Genomic DNA, 14,330 nt, shown 5'->3' on the forward strand with positions numbered 1-14,330 from the left:
TTGGAGTTCTCTCAACTCCAGCCCAAGGGAAGCCTACAGTCCTGTGTGTGTGTATGTATGTGTGTCTCAACTCCACCCCAACACCCACACACACAATTCTAGCAACTCAGTGGTGTTGTGAAAAGCCTCCAAGTTAGATGGAGATGGTCAGGAGACACTGATCTCCTGAGACAGCTGATAAATAACATGTTAGTCAGACTCTAAGGCCTGTAGTTAGAATACAATACACACACACACACACACACACACTGTAATACAATACATGAGTCATCTGTATCAGTGGCCCTTAACTACTGTAGAGTCAGATCACATCACTACCACCTAGTGGGACAGAGTTAAACACCTGCCTAGACGGATAGACGGACCAACCCTAACCCTAACCCTAACCGTCATCATCATCACCGTCTTCATCATCACCATCATCAACACCATCATCATAATTTGGTTGTCTGGAGTCTATAGGAAAAGTGGGACTTGCTTCACCCCAATACAGGCCCATGGTCTTCAGTTCTCCTTCTACTGTGTTCTCCCCTTGTGATTGTGCCCACTGACAGACAGGCTTCTTGGCTCTGTACTATCTTGGCTATGGCTGGTTAGAACATGACCTTCTTGTCTATGGCTAGTTAGTACATTACCTTCTTGTCTATGGCTGGTTAGTACATGACCTTCTTGTCTATGGCTGGTTAGTACATGACCTTCTTGTCTATGGCTGGTTAGTACATGACCTTCTTGGCTATGGCTGGTTAGTACATTACCTTGTTGTCTATGGCTGGTTATTACATGACCTTCTTGTCTATGGCTGGTTATTACATTACCTTGTTGTCTATGGCTGGTTAGAACATGACCTAAATAGTTTTAGGTGTTCAGAAATGCCTCTCAGTTTTCCCTCCAGTCAGTGAAAAACTGGGACCAGAAATCAGTCCTGGTATTTGTTCTTTGTTCAAACATTGCCCTTTTTTTTGGGACCGGCCCACTGGGCTAAAGATGGACCAGCTTAGCTGGAATTTGACCGAACTGCCCTATAGCCAGTCCATTTCTGCCCCTGCCTTTGTCCACCAAAGACAGTCTTATTGTTCCATGTTCAGTCCAGGGTCTACATGAGAAGTCTGATGGTCCCCTGCAGTTCTCTCAGCTTCACCCCAAGTGAAGCCCATAGTCCTATGTGTGTGTGTGTGTGTGTGTGTGTGTGTGTGTGTGTGTGTGTGTGTGTGTGTGTGTGTGTGTGTGTGTGTGTGTGTGTGTGTGTGTGTGTTTCAACGCCACCCCAAGTGAAGCCCATAGTCTTCAGTTCTCCCTCTACAGTGTACTGCCCTTGTTGTGCCTTCTCAGCAGACCTGGGTTCAAATACTATTTGAAATCTTTCAGATACTGTGAGCATTTGCTTTAGCCTGCCTGGAGTGGCAGATGGGCAGGGTTTGCTGTGACCTGCCTGGAGTGGCAGATGGGCGGGGTTTGTTGTAACCTGCCTGGAGTGGCAGATGGGCGGGGTTTTCTGTAACCTGCCTGGAGTGGCAGATGGGCGGGGTTTGTTGTAACCTGCCTGGAGTGGCAGATGGGCGGGGTTTTCTGTAACCTGCCTGGAGTGGCAGATGGGCAGGGTTTGCTGTGACCTGCCTGGAGTGGCAGATGGGCGGGGTTTGCTGTAACCTGCCTGGAGTGGCAGATGGGCGGGGTTTGTTGTAACCTGCCTGGAGTGGCAGATGGGCGGGGTTTTCTGTAACCTGCCTGGAGTGGCAGATGGGCGGGGTTTGCTGTGACCTGCCTGGAGTGGCAGATGGGCGGGGTTTGCAGGCTCTAAGCCTATTCTATTGGTTCCATGGCACCAGGCAAGCTCCAGATATAGTGTCTGAAATTATTTCAAATAGTTTTTGGAGCCAGGTCTACTTCTTGGCTGTGTTCCATCATCAGGACTCAGCCGAGCGCACAAACACACACTCACACACACTCACACACACACACTCACACACACACACTCACACACACACACTCACACACACACACACACTCTCACACGCACACACACGCACTGTGTTTCTTCTTCAGGACACGGCCTAGCTAGCTAACTTGTTGGTGTTGTGAAAAGCCTCCCAGCTTGAAGGAAATGGTCAGGAGACACTGATCTCCTGAGACAGCTGATAAATAACATGTTAGTCAGCGTGTAGGGCCTGTAGTTAGAATACAACACATTAGTCATCTGTATCAGTGACCCTTAACTACTGCAGAGTCAGATCACATCACTACCACCTAGTGGGACGGAATTAAAGGCACACCGCTACCTAGCTAGCCATCACCATCACCATCACCATCATCATCACCATCATCATCACCATCATCATCACCATCATCATCATCATCATCATCATCAGCACCGTCATCATAAACACCGTCATCATCATTTGGTTGTCTGGAGTCTATATGAAAAGTGGGACTTGATTCACCCCAAGATAAGCCCATGGTCTTCAGTTCTCCTGCGACTGTGTTCTCCCCTTGTGGTTGTGCCCACTGAAAGGCAGGCTTCTTGGCTATGTACTATCTTGTCTATGGCTGGTTATTACATGACCTTCTTAGCTATGGCTGGTTATTACATGACCTTCTTGTCTATGGCTGGTTAGTACATTACCTTCTTGTCTATGGCTGGTTATTACATGACCTTCTTGGCTATGGCTGGTTAGTACATTACCTTCTTGGTTATGGCTGGTTAGAACATGACCTTCTTGGCTATGGCTGGTTATTACATGACCTTCTTGGCTATGGCTGGTTAGTACATGACCTTCTTGTCTATGGCTGGTTAGTACATGACCTTCTTGTCTATGGCTGGTTAGAACACGACCTTCTTGGATATGGCTGGTTATTACATGACCTTCTTGGCTATGGCTGGTTAGAACATTACTTTCTTGGCTATGGCTGGTTATTACATGATCTTCTTGGCTATGGCTGGTTATTACATGACCTTCTTGTCTATGGCTGGTTAGAACATGACCTTCTTGTCTATGGCTGGTTAGTACATTACCTTCTTGTCTATGGCTGGTTAGTACATTACCTTCTTGTCTATGGCTGGTTAGAACACGACCTTCTTGGATATGGCTGGTTATTACATGACCTTCTTGGCTATGGCTGGTTAGAACATTACTTTCTTGGCTATGGCTGGTTATTACATGATCTTCTTGGCTATGGCTGGTTATTACATGACCTTCTTGTCTATGGCTGGTTAGAACATGACCTTCTTGTCTATGGCTGGTTAGTACATTACCTTCTTGTCTATGGCTGGTTAGTACATTACCTTCTTGTCTATGGCTGGTTAGAACATGACCTTCTTGTCTATGGCTGGTTAGTACATTACCTTCTTGTCTATGGCTGGTTAGAACATGACCTTCTTGTCTATGGCTGGTTAGTACATTACCTTCTTGTCTATGGCTGGTTAGAACATGACCTTCTTGTCTATGGCTGGTTAGTACATTACCTTCTTGTCTATGGCTGGTTAGTACATTACCTTCTTGTCTATGGCTGGTTAGTACATGACCTTCTTGGCTATGGCTGGTTAGTACATTACCTTGTTGTCTATGGCTGGTTATTACATTTCCTTGTTGTGTATGGCTGGTTAGAACATGACCTAGATAGTTTTAGGTGTTGAGAAATGCCTCTCAGTTTTCCCTCCAGTCAGTGAAAAACTGGGACCAGAAATCAGTCCTGGTATTTGTTCTTTGTTCAAACATTGCCCTTTTTTTTGGACCGGCCCACTGGGCTAAAGATGGACCAGCTTAGCTGGAATTTGACCGAACTGCCATATAGCCAGTCCATTTCTGCCCCTGCCTTTGTCCACCAAAGACAGTCTTATTGTTCCATGTTCAGTCCAGGGTCTACATGAGAAGTCTGATGGTCCCCTGCAGTTCTCTCAGCTTCACCCCAAGTGAAGCCGATAGTCCTATGTGTGTGTGTGTGTGTGTGTGTGTGTGTGTGTGTGTGTGTTTCAACACCACCCCAAGTGAAGCCCATAGTCTTCAGTTCTCCCTCTACTGTGTACTGCCCTTGTTGTGTCTTCTCAGCAGACCTGGGTTCAAATACTATTTGAAATCTTTCAGATACTGTGAGCATTTGCTTTAGCCTGCCTGGAGTGGCAGATGGGCGGGGTTTGCTGTAACCTGCCTGGAGTGGCAGATGGGCGGGGTTTGCTGTAACCTGCCTGGAGTGGCAGATGGGCGGGGTTTGCTGTGACCTGCCTGGAGTGGCAGATGGGCAGGGTTTGCTGTAACCTGCCTGGAGTGGCAGATGGGCGGGGTTTGCTGTAACCTGCCTGGAGTGGCAGATGGGCGGGGTTTGCAGGCTCTAAGCCTATTCTATTGGTTCCATGGCACCAGGCAAGCTCCAGATATAGTGTCTGAAATTATTTCAAATAGTATTTGGAGCCAGGTCTACTTCTTGGCTGTGTTCCATCATCAGGACTCAGCCGAGCACACAAACACACACTCACACACACTCACACACACACACTCACACACACACACTCACACACACACACTCACACACACACACACACTCTCACACGCACACACACGCACTGTGTTTCTTCTTCAGGACACGGCCTAGCTAGCTAACTTGTTGGTGTTGTGAAAAGCCTCCCAGCTTAAAGGAAATGGTCAGGAGACACTGATCTCCTGAGACAGCTGATAAATAACATGTTAGTCAGCCTGTAGGGCCTGTAGTTAGAATACAACACATTAGTCGTCTGTATCAGTGACCCTTAACTACTGCAGAGTCAGATCACATCCCTACCACCTAGTGGGACGGAATTAAATGCACACCGCTACCTAGCTAGCCATCACCATCACCATCACCATCATCATCACCATCACCATCACCATCATCATCATCATCATCATCATCAGCACCGTCATCATAAACACCGTCATCATCATTTGGTTGTCTGGAGTCTATATGAAAAGTGGGACTTGATTCACCCCAAGATAAGCCCATGGTCTTCAGTTCTCCTGCGACTGTGTTCTCCCCTTGTGGTTGTGCCCACTGAAAGGCAGGCTTCTTGGCTATGTACTATCTTGTCTATGGCTGGTTATTACATGACCTTCTTAGCTATGGCTGGTTATTACATGACCTTCTTGTCTATGGCTGGTTAGTACATTACCTTCTTGTCTATGGCTGGTTATTACATGACCTTCTTGGCTATGGCTGGTTAGTACATTACCTTCTTGGCTATGGCTGGTTAGAACATGACCTTCTTGGCTATGGCTGGTTATTACATGACCTTCTTGGCTATGGCTGGTTAGTACATGACCTTCTTGTCTATGGCTGGTTAGTACATGACCTTCTTGTCTATGGCTGGTTAGAACATTACCTTCTTGGATATGGCTGGTTATTACATGACCTTCTTGGCTATGGCTGGTTATTACATGACCTTCTTGGCTATGGCTGGTTAGAACATTACTTTCTTGGCTATGGCTGGTTATTACATGATCTTCTTGGCTATGGCTGGTTATTACATGACCTAGCTAGTTTTAGGTGTATATGGCTGGTTAGAACATGATAAATGCCTCTCAGTTTGCCCTCCATTGCGAGACAGTCTGGGATCAGAAATCAGTCCTGGTATTTGTTTCTTGTATCCCTCACACAGTCCATTAGTCTTTAGGCCAGTCCAGTTCTGCCTCTGCTTTGTCCACCAAAGGAAGTATCCCTCACACGGTCCATTAGTCTTTAGGCCAGTCCAGTTCTGCCTCTGCTTTGTCCACCAAAGGAAGTATCCCTCACACAGTCCATTAGTCTTTAGGCCAGTCCAGTTCTGCCTCTGCTTTGTCCACCAAAGGAAGTATCCCTCACACGGTCCATTAGTCTTCAGGCCAGTCCAGTTCTGCCTCTGCTTTGTCCACCAAAGGAAGTATCCCTCACACGGTCCATTAGTCTTCAGGCCAGTCCAGTTCTGCCTCTGCTTTGTCCACCAAAGGAAGTCTTGTTGGCTGTGTTCCATGTTTAGTCCAGGGTCCAGATGGCCAGTCTGATGCTCCTTTGGAGTTCTCTCAACTCCAGCCCAAGGGAAGCCTACAGTCCTGTGTGTGTGTATGTATGTGTGTGTGTGTCTCAACTCCACCCCAACACACACACACACACACACACACACACACACACACACACACACACACACACACACACACACACACACACACAAGCAAAAGCACACACACACAATTCTAGCAACTCAGTGGTGTTGTGAAAAGCCTTCCAGGTAGAAGAAGAGAGTCAGGAGACGCTGACCTCCTGAGACAGCTGATAAATAATACATTAGTTAGACTGTAGGGCCTGTAGTTAGAATACAATATACACACACACACACACACACACACACACACACACACACACACACACACACACACACACACTGTAATACAATACATGAGTCATCTGTATCAGTGGCCCTTAACAACTGTAGAGTCAGATCACATCACTACCACCTAGTGGGACAGAGTTAAACACCTGCCTAGACGGATAGACGGACCAACCCTAACCCTAACGATAACCCTAACCATAACCCTAACCCTAACCATAACCCTAACCCTAACCGCCCGGCGGACAGACCAACCCTAACCCTAACCGCCCGGCGGACAGACCAACCCTAACCCTAACCGCCCGGCGGACAGACCAACCCTAACCCTAAGTGCCCGGCGGACAGACCAACCCTAACCCTAACCGCCCGGCCAGACGGACCAACCATAACACTAACCGCCCTGCGGACAGACCAACCCTAACCCTAACCGCCCGGCCAGATGGACCAACCATAACCCTAACCCTAACCGCCCGGCGGACAGACCAACCCTAACCCTAACCGCCCGGCGGACAGACCAACCCTAACCCCAACCGCCCTGCGGACAGACCAACCCTAACCCTAACCGCCCTGCGGACAGACCAACCCTAACCCCAACCGCCCTGCGGACAGACCAACCCTAACCCCAACCGCCCTGCGGACAGACCAACCCTAACCCCAACCGCCCTGCGGACAGACCAACCCTAACCCCAACCGCCGTGCGGACAGACCAACCCTAACCCTAACCGCCCGGCGGACAGACCAACCCTAACCCTAACCGCCCGGCGGACAGACCAACCCTAACCCTAACCGCCCGGCGGACAGACCAACCCTAACCCTAACCGCCCGGCCAGACGGACCAACCATAACTCTAACCCTAACCGCTGGCTGGACGGACCGAACTACCCCTCTGAGTCTGTCTACTGAGATGAAACCTCTGTTTGTGTGTGTGTGTGTGTGTGTGTGTGTGTGTGTGTGTGTGTGTGTGTGTATCAATGTGTGTATCCGTGTAGCAGTTTATCTCTGAATGCTGAGGACAGTCTGACATTTCGCCCACAGGTTGCTTACGAAACTAAAAGTGGCCTGTCTGCGATTAACGACATCTGATTGGTCTTCTGGCTGAGAATAACAAGATTTGATTGGCCGTCCCTGGGTGCATCACGGCCACTTTGGCTAATGTGATCTGGCTCCTCAACGGGGGACCAAGAGTTCCAAGTGTCTGAATGTGTGTGTGGGGGGGGGGGGGGGGTGCTCTATGCTGCTTCAAGATCTCAACGTCTCACGGCAGAATTAGATGTTCATCCATGTTTCTCAATATAACATTTCGAACTGTTTAAGGTTTACATTTCTAAATGTTTAAGGTTAAGTATAGACATTAAATTCACATTTTTAAGGTTATGGTTAAGGAAAGGGTTAAGGTTTGGGATAGGCTTAGAACAAAAATATCAAACATAACTTTCTATCGCTGGATTCGAACATGGCACCAGACGCATCTTTTAGAACTCTGAATTTTTAAGGTTAGGGTTAAATTTAGGAATGAACTCTGAAATATTAAGGTTAGGTATTAACTCAGAATGGTTAAGGTAAGGGTTAAGGTTTGGAACAGGCTTAAAACAATGTCTCAAAAACAACTTTTTATCGCTGTATTCGAACATGGCACCAGACGTTTGGGATAGGCTTAAAACAAAAACAACTGCTTACACCCATCCACCATCCCCGTCCACAACGCTGTAGAAAAACCCAAACCTACTTTTCTCCTTCCCCCCCTTCTGACACCCAGGTGGCGACACGCATCTCTGCGTGCCTGGCCGATATTGTTGGCTGGTCCTCACTACATGTTCGTCGTCAAACCCACTGGCTCCAGGCCATCTATAAATCACTGCTAGGCAAATCCCCGCCTTATCTTAGCTCATTGGTCACCATAGCAGCACCCACCCGTAGTCTGCGCTCCAGCAGGTATATCTCACTGGTCATTCCCAAAGCCAACACCTCCTTTGGCCGCCATTCCTTCCAGTTCTCTGCTGCCAATGACTGGAACGAATTGCAAAAATCTCTGAAGCTGGAGACTCTTATCTCCCTCAATAACTTTAAGCATCAGTTGTCAGAGCACCTTACCGATCACTGCACCTGTACACAGCCCATCTGAAATTAGCCCACCCAACTACCTCATCCCTATATATTTATTTATTTTGCTCTTTTGCACCCCAGTATCTCTATTTGCACATAATCTCTTGCACATCTAGCATTCCAGTGTTAATACTATTGTAATTATTCTGCACTATAGCCTATTTATTGCCTTACCTCCATAACTTGCTACATTTGCACACACTGTATATATATTTTCTGTTGTATTTTTGACTTTATGTTTTTTTACCCCATATGTAACTCTGTGTTGTTTTTATTGCACTGCTTTGCTTTATCTTGGCCAGGTCGCAGTTGTAAATGAGAACCTGTTCTCAACTGGTTTACCTGGTTAAATAAAGGTGAAAAAAAAATATATATATATATCTCAACTGGGAAGTCAGCCCACCACCTCAAGCTCAACCTTGACAAGACGGAGCTGCTCTTCCTCCTGGGGACTACCTGCCCGCTCAAAGACCTCTCCATCACGGTTGACAACTCCACAGTGTCGCCCTCCCAGAGTACAAAGAACCTTGGCGTGACCCTCTGCAAACAACAACGCAGTGACTCGCTCCTGCAGGTTTCATGCTCTACAACATCCATAAAGTACTGTACCTTACCTCACAACAGGAAGCAGCGCAGGTCCTAATCCAGACACTTGTCATCTCCCATCTGGACTGCTGCAACTCGCTGTTGGCTTGGCTCCCTGCTTGTGCCATCAAACCCCTGCAACTTATCCAGAACGCTGCAGCCCGCCTGGTTTTCAACCTTCCCAAGTTCTCTCATGTGAACCCGCTCCTCCGCACACTCCACTGGCTTCCAGTCGAAGCTCGCATCCACTACAAGACCATGGTGCTTACCTACGGAACAGCAAGAGAAACTGCCCCTCCCTACCTTCAGGCTATGCTCAAACCCTACACCCCAACCCGAGCACTCCTATCTGCCACCTCAGGTCTCTTGGCTCCCGCTCTGCCCAGTCCAAGCTCTTCTCTGTCCTGGCACCCCAATGGTGGAACCAGCTTCCCCCTGAAGCTAGGACAGCAGAGTCCCTGCCCATCTCACACACTCACGTTCGCACCCACAAACACTCACACCAACACTCACACTCACACTCACAGTCACAGTCTCACACACACACACACACACTCACACTCACACCCACACACACTCACACTCACATACACACCCACACACACACACACACACACACTCACACACACGCACTCACACACTCACACTCACACTCACACTCACATACACACACACACTCACACACACACACCCACACCCACACCCACATTATTTGAAGCTGCTATCATTAATGAGGTGGTGATGCATTAAGTGAAGCTGCTATCATTAATGAGGTGGTGATGCATTAAGTGAAGCGCATCAGTATCAGACTGCTCAGCCTAACTGCTGACTCAAACAGAGCTGTCTATATAGAGCAGCCTCACACACACCCTGAAACCACACACACACACACCCTGAAACCACACACACACACACACACTCACACTCACACTCACATTCACACTCACACTCACACACCCACACCCACACCCACCCTCACACCCACACACGCACTCGCACTTGCACTCACACCCACACACACACACACACACACACACACACACACACACACACACCCACACTCACACACTCACACTCACACTCACACACACTCACATTCACACTCACACTCACACACCCACACCCACACCCACCCTCACACCCACACACGCACTCGCACTTGCACTCACACCCACACACACACACACACACACACACACACACACACACACCCACACTCACACACACACACACACACACACACACACACCCACACTCACACTCACACGCACACCACACACACTCCCTCATCTCTTCTTTTCTCTTCTGGTCTGTCTTGAGGACATTGGTCTATCTATCCCTTGGCGCCGTGTTGGTAAATGTCGATGCACCCTCTTGCTCACACTAACCTTGTTACTAATCCTTCTATGGAAATAAATCAATGGTCAAGGGAAACACACACCCACACACATAGTTCCCTGGATATCTTGAGGATACTACTCTCACACTAGTACGAGTCACTGTAGTGACGAATGGCAAAGCCACCAGTTCTGGTTGAATGAACTGTGATTGTGTGTGTGTGTGTGTGTGTGTGTGTGTGTGTGTGTGTGTGTGTGTGTGTGTGTGTGTGTGTGTGTGTGTGTGTGTGTGTGTGTGTGTGTGTGTGTGTGTGTGTGTGTGTGTGTGTGTCCGGTACTGTTGGGACGTCAAAACACTCAGAACGCATCAATCCTTGGAAAGCATCTTATCGTCTAGGAGGGAAGAGACGTCCTCCATTTCAGTACTCTAAATCCTTTTTGCTTTACGGAAATCACATCAATACACCTAAGGGTTCAAACCACATCAATATCTAAGGCTGGGGTTACACAAAGCAACTTTCACGCAATTTAGGTTGCAGTTGCAAGTGACATCTCAAGCAACTTGGCTGTTACATAAAGCAACTCAAACGAGATTAAACAGCCAATCAAATTGAAGCTGCTTGAATTCTAAACTCACCCCATGTCATCTGTTGCATTACATCAAGGTTTCACAAATTATTTGTTTATTTTACATTTACGTCATTTAGCAGACGCTCTTATCCAGAGCGACTTAAGGTTAGTGAATGCATGCATGTATTTTTTTATATATTATTTTTATTTATTTTTATACTGGCAACAAACCCACATCCCTGCCGGCCAAACCCTCCCCTACCTTGGACGACGCTGTACCAATTGTGCGCTGCCCATGGGTCTCCCGGTCGCAGTTGGTTGCGACAGAGCCTGGACTCAAACCAGGATCTCTAGTGGCACAGCTAGCACTGTGATGCAGTGCCTTAGACCACTGCGCCACTCGGTTTATCCAACCGTTTGGTTACTGTAACAGCAAGGATATATAAGAAATGCAGCCTGTACAATTTAGCTAGCCAAAATGACATTGAAAACACCAACAACATAGCTAGCTAGCAACAAGATAACAAATCCAGCAACGAATTAAGCTAGCTGGCACAGTTCATGGTGGACAATTTCAATTGAAAATGGTCAGGGAGAGGTTTGGGTTCACTTCAAAATATAATTGATCGACTGCTAAACCATGTACAATCATTTGTATACATCTCCTGTTGTGCTAGACTCTGATCGCGGGTTGTGCTACGCGGCACAGACAGCTGTGTTGATATGACAACTGGGTCGGAATTCTGAACCTTCTAATGGATCACATGACAAAAGTGTTTGTTTTGATTGGCTGTTGCTTGCAACTAGTTGCACAAAGTTGAAAAGCTTCAACTGGATGCAACCAGGTTAAAGATGAGTTGCTTATTAGTTGCAGGGGAGATGTTTCACGAAGCAGTCAAGAAGCAACTCAGTTGCAAGCAACTAAAATTGCGTGCAAGTTGCGTCGTGTAACGGCAGCCTTAGAAAGCATTCCACTATGGTAACTCCTTAAGGATGTTCTTTAGACCGAGTATTTAATGGTACACGCTGTTGGACTTCTAAAAAAATAGAATGCTGTCTGCATTCTACAGTCCTTTGTGATGTCACAGTGCTGTCTGCATTATACACAAGCCCCTTGTGATGTCATAATGATACCTACATTATACAATTATTTTTGATGTAGGAGTTCTGTCTTCATTCTATAGTCCTTTGTGATGTCACATAGATGATTCTCTTGTTTATCTGCAGTTGTCCACACCTTTCTGTGGTTTCTCTCAGTAGCTGGGATACATGCGGTAAAGAAGTCAATCAAACTTGACCAAAACATTGGAAATGCCATGGAAACGCTTGTGGGAAAGATACCGTGGGGGAAAGATCCCGAATCTCCTCATTGCCCCCCCCAGCAAAATTATCCTACGTTTAGGCTATAGTTAATATGTGTATTTCACACTATGTTGAGGGAACCCCAATACATGTTCATGTCATCATCACCAATACACTGCATTATAGTTAAAAACAACTTTGACTACCACCACCAGCTTTATATAAACGGGAGGTAGCGTTTAGCAGACACTTCTTCTAAACCTGAAACGGGACAACTTCTAAATGTCGTGCAGCAAAAACAGCCAAATATACATGTCACGATCGTTGGAGGAAGTGGACCAATGCGCAGCGTGATAAGTGAACATACTTTATTTTTGAATGATCACACGAAACAAAACAACAAACGATACAAAACGTGAAGTCCTTGGTTACAATACAAACCATACGGAACAAGATCCCACAGCACACTGTGGAAAACAGGCTGCCTAAGTATGGTTCCCAATCAGAGACAACAAGCAACAGCTGATACACGTTGCCTCTGATTGAGAACCACACTTAGGCAGCCTGTTTTCCACAGTGTGTTGTGGGATCTTGTTCCGTATGGTTTGTATTGTAACCAAGGACTTCACGTTTCGTATCGTTTGTTGTTTTGTTTCGTGTGATCATTCAAAAATAAAGTATGTTCACTTATCACGCTGCGCATTGGTCCACTTCCTCCGACGATCGTGACAGAAGATCCCACCATAATTGGACCAAGCAGCGTGTCCAGGAGCCAACGCCAGAGGTGACTCTGATGAATATCAACCTCGACTGGGTCAAGCAGCGGGAGGAGGAGAGAGGCTGGACTTTGGAGCAGAGGAGCGAGAGTCTGGCGAGAGCCATGGAGGCCTGGCCCACGGGGAGGAGAGACGCCCAGAATTTTTTTAGGGGGGGGCTCACGCCGTGGACGACGGGGCAGCAGGAGGCCGGGATAGAGTGGTTCAGCGGGTTGGCAAAGGAGGCCGCCAGGTTACGGGAGTCACTGGTCACCAGGAGGAAGGAGAATGTAGAGGCACGGCGAGAGGTACTGGGGTGTGTTGCCAGTCCGGTCCGGCCCGTTCCTGATCCCCGCGTAGGGCCAGTGGTGTGTGTCCCCAGTACGGTCCGGCTTGTTCCTGTCCCTCGCACCGAGCCTGTGGTGCGCGTCGCCAGCCCGGTCCGGCATGTTCCTGCCCCTCGCACCAAGCCTGTGGTGCGTGTCGTCAGCCCGGTCCAGCCTGTTCCTGCTCCCCGCACCAAGGCAGTGGTGCGCTTCGTCAGCCCGGTTCGGCCCGTCCCTGCTCCCCGCACCAAGCCAATGGTGCGCGTTGTCAGCCCGGTCCGGCCCGTCCCTGCTCCCCGCACCAAGCCTGTGGTGCGCGTCGTCAGTCCGGCACAGCCCGTGCCTGTTCCACCGGTGCCTGGTCCGGCACCGGTCAGCTGCTCCACTCCGGAGCTAGAGCAATCCGCTCCACCAGTGTTCAGTCCAGCTCCGGCCAGCAGGGCCAGATCGGACCAGGGGCGCTTTGGGGGGTTAGAGAGGGAGTGGGGGTCATGCCCGGAGCCGGAACCGCCTCCGAGGAGGAATGCCCACCCGGCCCTCCCCTGTTCGGTTTATGTTTGGCGCGGTCGCAGTCCGCGCCTTTGGGGGGTGGTACTGTCACGCCCTGGCTCTGGGACTCTGTTTTGTTGAGCCAGGGTGTGTTGTTTCTATGTGTTTTGTGTTCTAGGTTTATTATCTAGCTTTTGTGTTTCTATGTTGGCCAGTGTGGTTCTCAATCAGAGGCAACGTGTATCAGCTGTTGCTTGTTGTCTCTGATTGGGAACCATACTTAGGCAGCCTGTTGCCCACAGTGTGTTGTGGGATCTTGTTCCGTATGGTTTGTATTGTAACCAAGGACTTCACGTTTCATATCGTTTGTTGTTTTGTTCGTGTGATCATTCAAATTAAAAGTATGTTCGCATTCCACGCTGCGCCTTGGTCCTCTGTGTATGACGATCGTGACAATACACTAAATCTGACTTTAGTAACCACATTGTGGGTCTGTTACAATACATCAATCATGACGGATTTGACCAATATCCAC

The sequence above is a fragment of the Coregonus lavaretus genome (assembly GCF_964263955.1).
Source record: "Coregonus lavaretus genome assembly, contig: HAP1_SCAFFOLD_597, whole genome shotgun sequence".
In the NCBI taxonomy this organism is placed as follows: Eukaryota; Metazoa; Chordata; class Actinopteri; order Salmoniformes; family Salmonidae; genus Coregonus; species Coregonus lavaretus.